At 39.0% G+C, this 7856-nt stretch overlaps 1 pseudogene; it reads left to right on the forward strand.

Annotated features, from left to right (window-relative positions):
• Window positions 1-3205: 3205 nt before the first annotated feature.
• LOC137764837 (52 kDa repressor of the inhibitor of the protein kinase pseudogene) lies at window positions 3206-5513 on the forward strand (annotated as a pseudogene).
• The last annotated feature ends 2343 nt before the right edge of the window (window positions 5514-7856 follow it).

Genomic DNA, 7856 nt, shown 5'->3' on the forward strand with positions numbered 1-7856 from the left:
GCATGGTCACAAGTAGAAGAAGAATGCAGCCAAACTACAGCTAGGCAAGGAGGGAGCCAAAGGAATAAATACCCCAAACTCTCTCCTGCCAGCACATCCCATAGAATGGAAGGGGGTGGGTAGTGGATAGAGGGGCAGCCAGAGGATATACAATGCCCCGCACTTTCACAGTAAGGGCTTGCTTCAAAAGGATTCTACGTTTATAATTAGGTGAGGAACTGTAGGCCGAGAGGGTGGGGGGAGGAGGGTGAGGGGCGGAATTTGACTAGGAATTTGAAATAGATGGGGTAAAACACAGAGGTAAAAGGCCTAAATCTCTGCAACAGACATACAAAAGCTTCAGAATTCCATAAGAACATAAATCATCATTTAAGGCTCAAAGGGTCTTGCAAATATTTCAAAGCTTACCTTTGTTTTCAAGACAGTAGAGCTGCCTTCAGGGTCATTTTTAGATTTTTGTCCCACACAGGCTCTTTTTCTTTTGGAGAATCCTCCAGCCCTTAACATATCAACCATATTAAAATGTACCCACCATTAATGCAGTTGACTAGTTAACACATCTTTTTTTGTAGGCATTTGATAAACATCTATTATTTTTCATTTTTGCAAATTCCTTTTTATATTTCAGAGCAAAACTTATTTTTCAGCTCCAAAGACATTTTTGGCCCCAAAAGAGCCCTTAATCCTTAGGTCTGTGCCTGCAGTAGTCACTGGATAAAATGAGCCAGACTGCCTCACTTTGGTGTATGTAAATCTTATTGTTTGACAGTAATATCACCACCAGTGAGCATCTGCTTGTGGTTGGATTTGATCTGGTTTATGGTTTCCTGTCCCAACCTCCCAGAAACCCAGTTTATATCTTCTTTAAGATTCCAGTAGTTCTTGAGCTTTGCTTTAATTCCACATATAAATGTCATGTCACCTTCTGAGGTCCTTCCGGGAAAGACATGACGTGTGTTTCTATGAGCTCACTCTTGGACTTCTCAAATATTTCTTAGAAAACACTATTCTGGATATTCAGCTGGGTAGTTAGATAATGATCAAATTAATATTACCAAGCACAGAAATGATTTTCTTTTATGTCATGTTTGGCAGCAGCAAACAAACTAAATGCTTACCATCTGTCAGATTCTCACTGTCCTGGGCACTATCACATTCATTCTGTCATTTAATCTTCCCCCAAACCCTTTGAAGTAGATATTACAATCACCAATTTACAACTGACAAATCTGAGACTGCAAAATTCGAGTTGCCTAAGCCCATGTAGGGTAGGAGCAAAATTCCACGTGCCCCTGGAGTCAGTACTACTGAGATACACAAGACCAACTTTTTGATCTTTCTTATTTTGATAGAAGTATCACACGTGTCTAAAATAAACTTTTCGTATTTAATGTGCCATTAAATGTGAGTGACTATTAGTATACCTGTAAACAATTGTAGAAAGCAATTAATTCAATCTTACTACTAAAGCACCTGTAACTGGAGGTAGTAAAAAAGTAGGACAAAGAGAAGCCTCGAATTTTAAGCAGCACTCCCTTGCCCCCCCCCCACCCCGTGTCCCCGATGTAGGTTTGCTTGCCTTTGTAACTCAAGGAACACAGACGCTAATCCATCAGAACGGGTTGTTTGGGTCAGCGCATTCTTCCCTGTTTACTTCCTGAATTTGCTTTTCTACTTCTCTGTGTAAAAATAGCTCAATGATAAGCCTATATTTCAACTTTGAAACACTTTATGAGTGGAAGGGACTTTATAGATGTACTATTGCCACATATTACTGTGCTTATTGTCTCTTTGAGAGCAGAGATTCTGTCTATTGCGTGCATTGCTATAATCCCAGTGCTTGAATCGTGTTTAACACAGTAAGAATGCACAAAAAAATTTAATGAATTATAAGAGACCTTAATTTTACTCTTTTCTCTCACAAAGGACTATTACATTAGTCTTAAAAACTGTACCCATTTCTCAAATAACCCCCAGTAAGTCCTTCCTTTGGTAACTGGTCCAATGGAGTATAAACAAAGTCTGACAGCAACCACAGTTGTGTAGATGGAGACACTGCCTGAGTTTTACACATATCCTAGTCTAGGTTTCAGTCGTAGATTACTGAGAATTTATTAGTAGTTTATGTGAACCACAATCTCCAAAAGTACAGGAACCATAACTGTCTTGTTGGTCACCACTGTTTAGCCATCATCTAGCACAGTGCCTGGCAAAAGTCTCCACTCATTAGACATTTGTTGAGCCAATAAGCAATGATAGAATCCCAAATTATAATAATTTAGCACAGTATTCAGCACCGAGCATATGCTTAATAAATATTTATTGAATTGCTATGACTATAATGTTCAAAAAGAGAATCACACCATGCATTCCAAAACTAAGTAGGCATTATATTTGAATCATCAGCTGTTTTGGATTATCTGTGGGACTCCTCCCCACTGTTAAGGTGGTAAATTAAGATCTTGCTGCATCAGCAAACTCCCCAAATCTGAGTAGTATTTGGTTTCCACTGGGCTAGCTTACTATATGCCAACTATGGAATATTTAATTTTAAAGCTAATGCTTACCATGATATCACATATTGTCCATTATTGTTCACTAATCCAATAACATGGACTCTTTCCAGAGTAGTATATTAGCCATTTACTAACTGGTCTCTTCCTCGCCTCTCCTCCCCTCCCCTCCCCTCTCCTCCCCTCCCCTCCCCTCCCCTCCCCTCCCTTCCCTTCCCCTCCCCTTCCTTTCTTCCTTCCTTCTTAACTCTGAATGTCATATAAGGATGTAAGTGCCAAAAGGCAAGTATCTTGACAATACTGCAAAGTCTAAAAACGTCCAAAAACAGTGAGTAGATAAGCCGCTTTGGAGGATAGACACTTGACCTATGTCTGTAATATATATGGTCCATCTTCCCTGCTCTTGAGCTCTCTATATTGCACCACATCAAGATGACACAAGCTTCAAGATTTTATTCATTCATTCCGTCTAATTCCCATAAGAATTAAAGTGGTTTGATTTTGGTTCTAACAAACATAACAATACATTAACATGCTTCGTATTAGGTCAAGTGAATCTAAAAGCATATATACAGGCCCTGAGGAGCAGGCAGGCCGGCCTGGCTCCCCTCCCCGGCTCTGACGGGCAGGCCGGTGGGCTGCCCTGAGGAGGTGGGGAGGGGAGGACTGGGCCAGCCGGCAGTCAGACTATGATGCCGAACTTCTGCACGGCCCCCAGCTGCAAGCAGAAGAGCACACAGTTGGACCTGGCCTTTTTCAGGTTGCCGCGGGATCCAGCCAGATGCCAGAAGTGCGTGGAGAATTGTAGGGGAGCCGACTTAGAAGATAAAACACCCGATCAACTAAATAAACATGATCGATTGTGTGCCAAACACTTTGAGACTTCTGTGATCTGTAGAACTAGTCCTTATAGGACAGTTCTTCGAGATAATGCAATACCAACAATATTTGATCTTATCAGCCATTTGAATAATCCACACAGTAGACACAGAAAACAAATAAAAGAATTGAGTGAAGATGAAATGAGGACCCTGAAACAGAAAAAAATTGATGAAACTTCTGAACAGGACCCAAAACATAAGGAAATAAACAGCAGCAATGCTCAGAACCCCAGTGCAGAAGAAAGGAGTGAACAGCAGGAGGAAGACATTTTACCTTTAACCCTTGAAGAGAAGGAAAACAAAGAATACTTAAAATCTTTATTTGAAATTTTGATTCTTATGGGAAAACAGACCATACCTCTGGATGGACATGAAGCTGATGAAATCCCAGAAGGTCTCTTTACTCCTGATAACTTTCAAGCCCTGCTGGAGTGCCGGATCCATTCTGGTGAAGAGGTTCTGAGAAAGCGCTTTGAGACAACGGCAGTGAACACATTGTTCTGTTCGAAAACACAGCAGAAACAGATGCTAGAGATCTGTGAGAGCTGCATTCGGGAAGAAACCCTCAGGGAAGTGGGAGACTCTCACTTCTTTTCCATCATCACGGACGATGTGGTGGACATAGCAGGGGAAGAGCACCTGCCTGTGTTGGTGAGGTTTGTTGACGAAGCTCACAACCTGAGAGAGGAATCTGTGGGCTTCCTGCCTTATGAAGCTGATGCAGAAATTTCGGCTGTGAAATTTCACACTACGATAACTGAGAAGTGAGGATTAAACATGGAGTACTGTCATGGCCAGGCTTACATTGTGTCCAGTGGATTTTCTTCCAAAATGAAAGTTGTTGCTTCTAGACTTTTAGAGAAGTATCCCCAAGCTATCTACACACTCTGCTCTTCCTGTGCCTTAAATATGTGGTTGGCAAAATCAGTGCCTGTTATGGGAGTATGTGTCCCATTAGGAACAGTTGAGGAAGTCTGTTCTTTTTTCCATCGATCAGCACAACTGCTTTTAGAGCTTGACATCTGTCCTCTTTCAGAACAATGAAGATAGGGGCAAAGAACTGAAGGAAATTCGCCGTTCTCAGTGGCCAGGCAGGCATGATGCTTTTGAAATCTTAGTGGACCTCCTACAAGCACTTGTTTTATGTTTAGATGGTATAATAGTGACACAAATGTTAGATGGAATAACTGCATGGCTGGCCGAGCATTTGTACTCTGTAGTGTGGTAACAGATTTTGATTTCATCGTTACCATTGTTCTTTAAAATGTCCTATCTTTTACAAGAGCCTTTGGGAAAAATCTTCAGGGGCAGACCTGAAGGTCATCAGACCTCTGATGTCTTCTTTGCAGCCAGTAGTTTCACGGCAGTGCTGCATTCACAAAATGAAGTGATGGAAAATATCGAAGTTTATCATGAATTTTGGTTTGAGAAAGCCACAAATTTGGCAACCAAACTTGATATTCTGATGAAACTCCCAGGGAAATTTCGCGGAGCTCAGCACAGTAACCTGGAATCTCAGCTAACCTCTGAGAGTTACTATAAAGAAACTCTTAAGTGTTCCAACAGTGGAGCACATTATTCAGGACCTGAAAGATATACTCTCAGAACAGCACCTCAGAGCTCTTAAATGCTTATGTCTGGTACCCTCTGTCATGGGACAGCTTAAATTCAATACATCAGAGGAGCATCATGCTGACATGTACAGAAGTGATTTACCTAATCCTGACACGCTCTCTGCTGAGCTGCATTGTTGGAGAATCAAGTGGAAACACAGAGGGAAAGATGTAGAACTTCCATCCACTATTTATGAAGCCCTTCATCTGCCAGACATCAAGTTTTTTCCTAATGTTTATGCATTATTGAAGGTTCTATGTATTCTTCCTGTGATGAAGGTTGAGAATGAACGCTATGAAAATGGGCAAAAGCATCTCAAAGCATACCTGAGGAACACTTTGACAGACCAAAGGTCAAGTAACTTGGCTTTGCTTAACATAAATTTTGATATAAAACATGATTTGGATTTAATGGTGGATAAGTGTACAAGTACAAGTAAGTACACAAGTGTACAAGTAAGTCAGAGCTTCCTACAGATAATTCAGAAACCAATGAAAATACCTAAGAGACTTTTTTTTTTAACATCTTTATTGGAGTATCATTGCTTTACAATGGTGTGTTAGTTTCTGCTTTAAAACAAAGTGAATCAGCCATACATATACATATATCCCCATATCTCCTCCCTCTTGCTTCTCCCTCCTACCCTCCCCATCCCACCCCTCTAGGTGGTCGCAAAGCACCGAGCTGATCTCCCTGTGCTATGTGGCTGCTTCCCACAGCTATCTATTTTACATTTGGTAGTGTATATATGTCCATGAAAATACCTAAGAGACTTTTAAAATAGGCTTTCTCTTATATTTGATATTTGAAAAAAATCTGTAAGAAATTTGAAAATATCTTACAGAAAAGTTGTAAGGTGCACGTAGGCCACTTAATCACTGAATATCTTGACCTGTAGGCCCCCCATTGAGTACATTAGTCATTGATAATCTGCCTGTTTAAATGTCCCGTTTCAACTCTCATACTTTGGAGACCTAACTGTTCTTCCAGAAGATAGCATTGAAAGTACCATGTTACACTCTGTGATCTCTGCTAATGGCACTTAGGAATTGTATTAGTTAAGTCATTTTAGACATAACATTTATCACTGTGGATCCAATTGTCAGGTATTGAGTTATCAGTTCTTTGAAGAAATAAATTGTGAGGAGGTATGGGAGGAAGGAATACATTTTATAAAACATTACAATGAAGCTCATGACTGACCTTTGAATATTAGGAGTTTTAAGTATGCTGTTAAAAATCTGTAAGGGACAGTTAAGAAAATTATCAGACTGTAATAGAAACATGTGAGCTCGCCAAACAAGGATTTCAGTGTAGATTCTGTCTTTACCAAACGAAGTTAAAGGAACAAGTTACAGTTAAAGTTTGAATGGAAGAGCCTTCCCTTGTTGTTCCACATCTGTTTGTTGCTGTTTGCATTCCTTTATTGAGCCTACATCTTCATAAGCTTTTTGGCAGGTATATGTTGAACACTTCTGTTTCATGGTCAAGACAGGATCAGAGCCCATGGATACTGACAACTGATTTGTCTGTTTTCTTCTGTCTTTTTCCATGACTGTATCTACTGTCTCATCTTGATTTACAAGCAAAACCTAGAAAACCTACAAAAATAAGTGTTTTGTGGTTTATCTAGGAATAATACAGAAAATATTGCTGTTATTTTTGGTGAAGAAAATCAATTTTGTATAGTTTATTTCAACCTAAATAAAATGTGTATTTTGTTTAAAAAAATAAAAAAATAAAAGCATATATACATACACGCACTCACCACACACACACACACACACACACACACACACACACACGCACACACACACACCTGCACACATTTTAAATAGATAACCAGTTAGTTATCTATTTAACAATGCAAATCAGAAAGATCACATGACATTTCTAGTCTTGCTTCGCTTTATGACTGGCAGGTTGCCTGTAACATAGTCTCTAATTGGGAATAATTTTTAAGATACATAACATGAAACTAGTTGTTTCTGAATAAAGCAATCAAACAGAATTTTGTCAGATAGCGTCTGTAGTAGGAAAAATAATACCAACAATACAGATATCACTGCTTAAGAAAAGACAAATGTTTACATAAATATGTCATCTTGTCTATATAGCTATATTACATAAGTTGTCCAGTATGTTTTAGTCCTGTTTAATGTTAACAAGTTAATCACTGTATAAATAATTACCAAGAATGAAATACTCAGGAAGTTGAAAAGTCTAATGCATGGCCTTCCACATCAGGGGAAATTTTTTATTACAGACATAAATTTAACTTAAAATTTAAAATTTTAGTCTTTTATTAAGAAAAATCTCTTTTTACTATCACCAAGACAATTTTCTTCCCTCTTAGTGAAGCTTTACAAATCTCTCAGCTGAACTATTTTAAAGCTCTTCTGGTATGCTCTTTTGTATTTGAAATATCTGTTGCTTGAAATTAAATTCAGTTCTAAAATAGCAACTATATCATCTCCTAACTACTTCCCATTAGTAAGAGCAAACTCCCAGAGATTAGTAAGGCAGCTTTCATGTGCCTGAAAAAGAACCCTATGGATGTTTTAAACAGAAGACTTGGCTGCTCATTAAGGATCAGTGCATGTATATTTGTAAATATTAATGCCAGAAAAAAATGAAATCTGGAAAAAAGAAATCCTTACACTGTCTAGGCTAAATCTAAGCAGAGTTCAGATTTTGCCTTTCAACTTTATTTCTTGCAGGGCTGTATAAACACTTAGCTCATTAACATTGGCTTAACTCTCCCCAAAGTACAAGTGGATTCTGGAGAAAGTAGAGAGTATAAATGAGCTCTCTTCAGTGCTGAGGTTTTTAGGCACTGGTTCTTCAA

The sequence above is a fragment of the Eschrichtius robustus genome, chromosome 5 (assembly GCF_028021215.1).
Source record: "Eschrichtius robustus isolate mEscRob2 chromosome 5, mEscRob2.pri, whole genome shotgun sequence".
NCBI classification, from domain to species: domain Eukaryota; kingdom Metazoa; phylum Chordata; class Mammalia; order Artiodactyla; family Eschrichtiidae; genus Eschrichtius; species Eschrichtius robustus.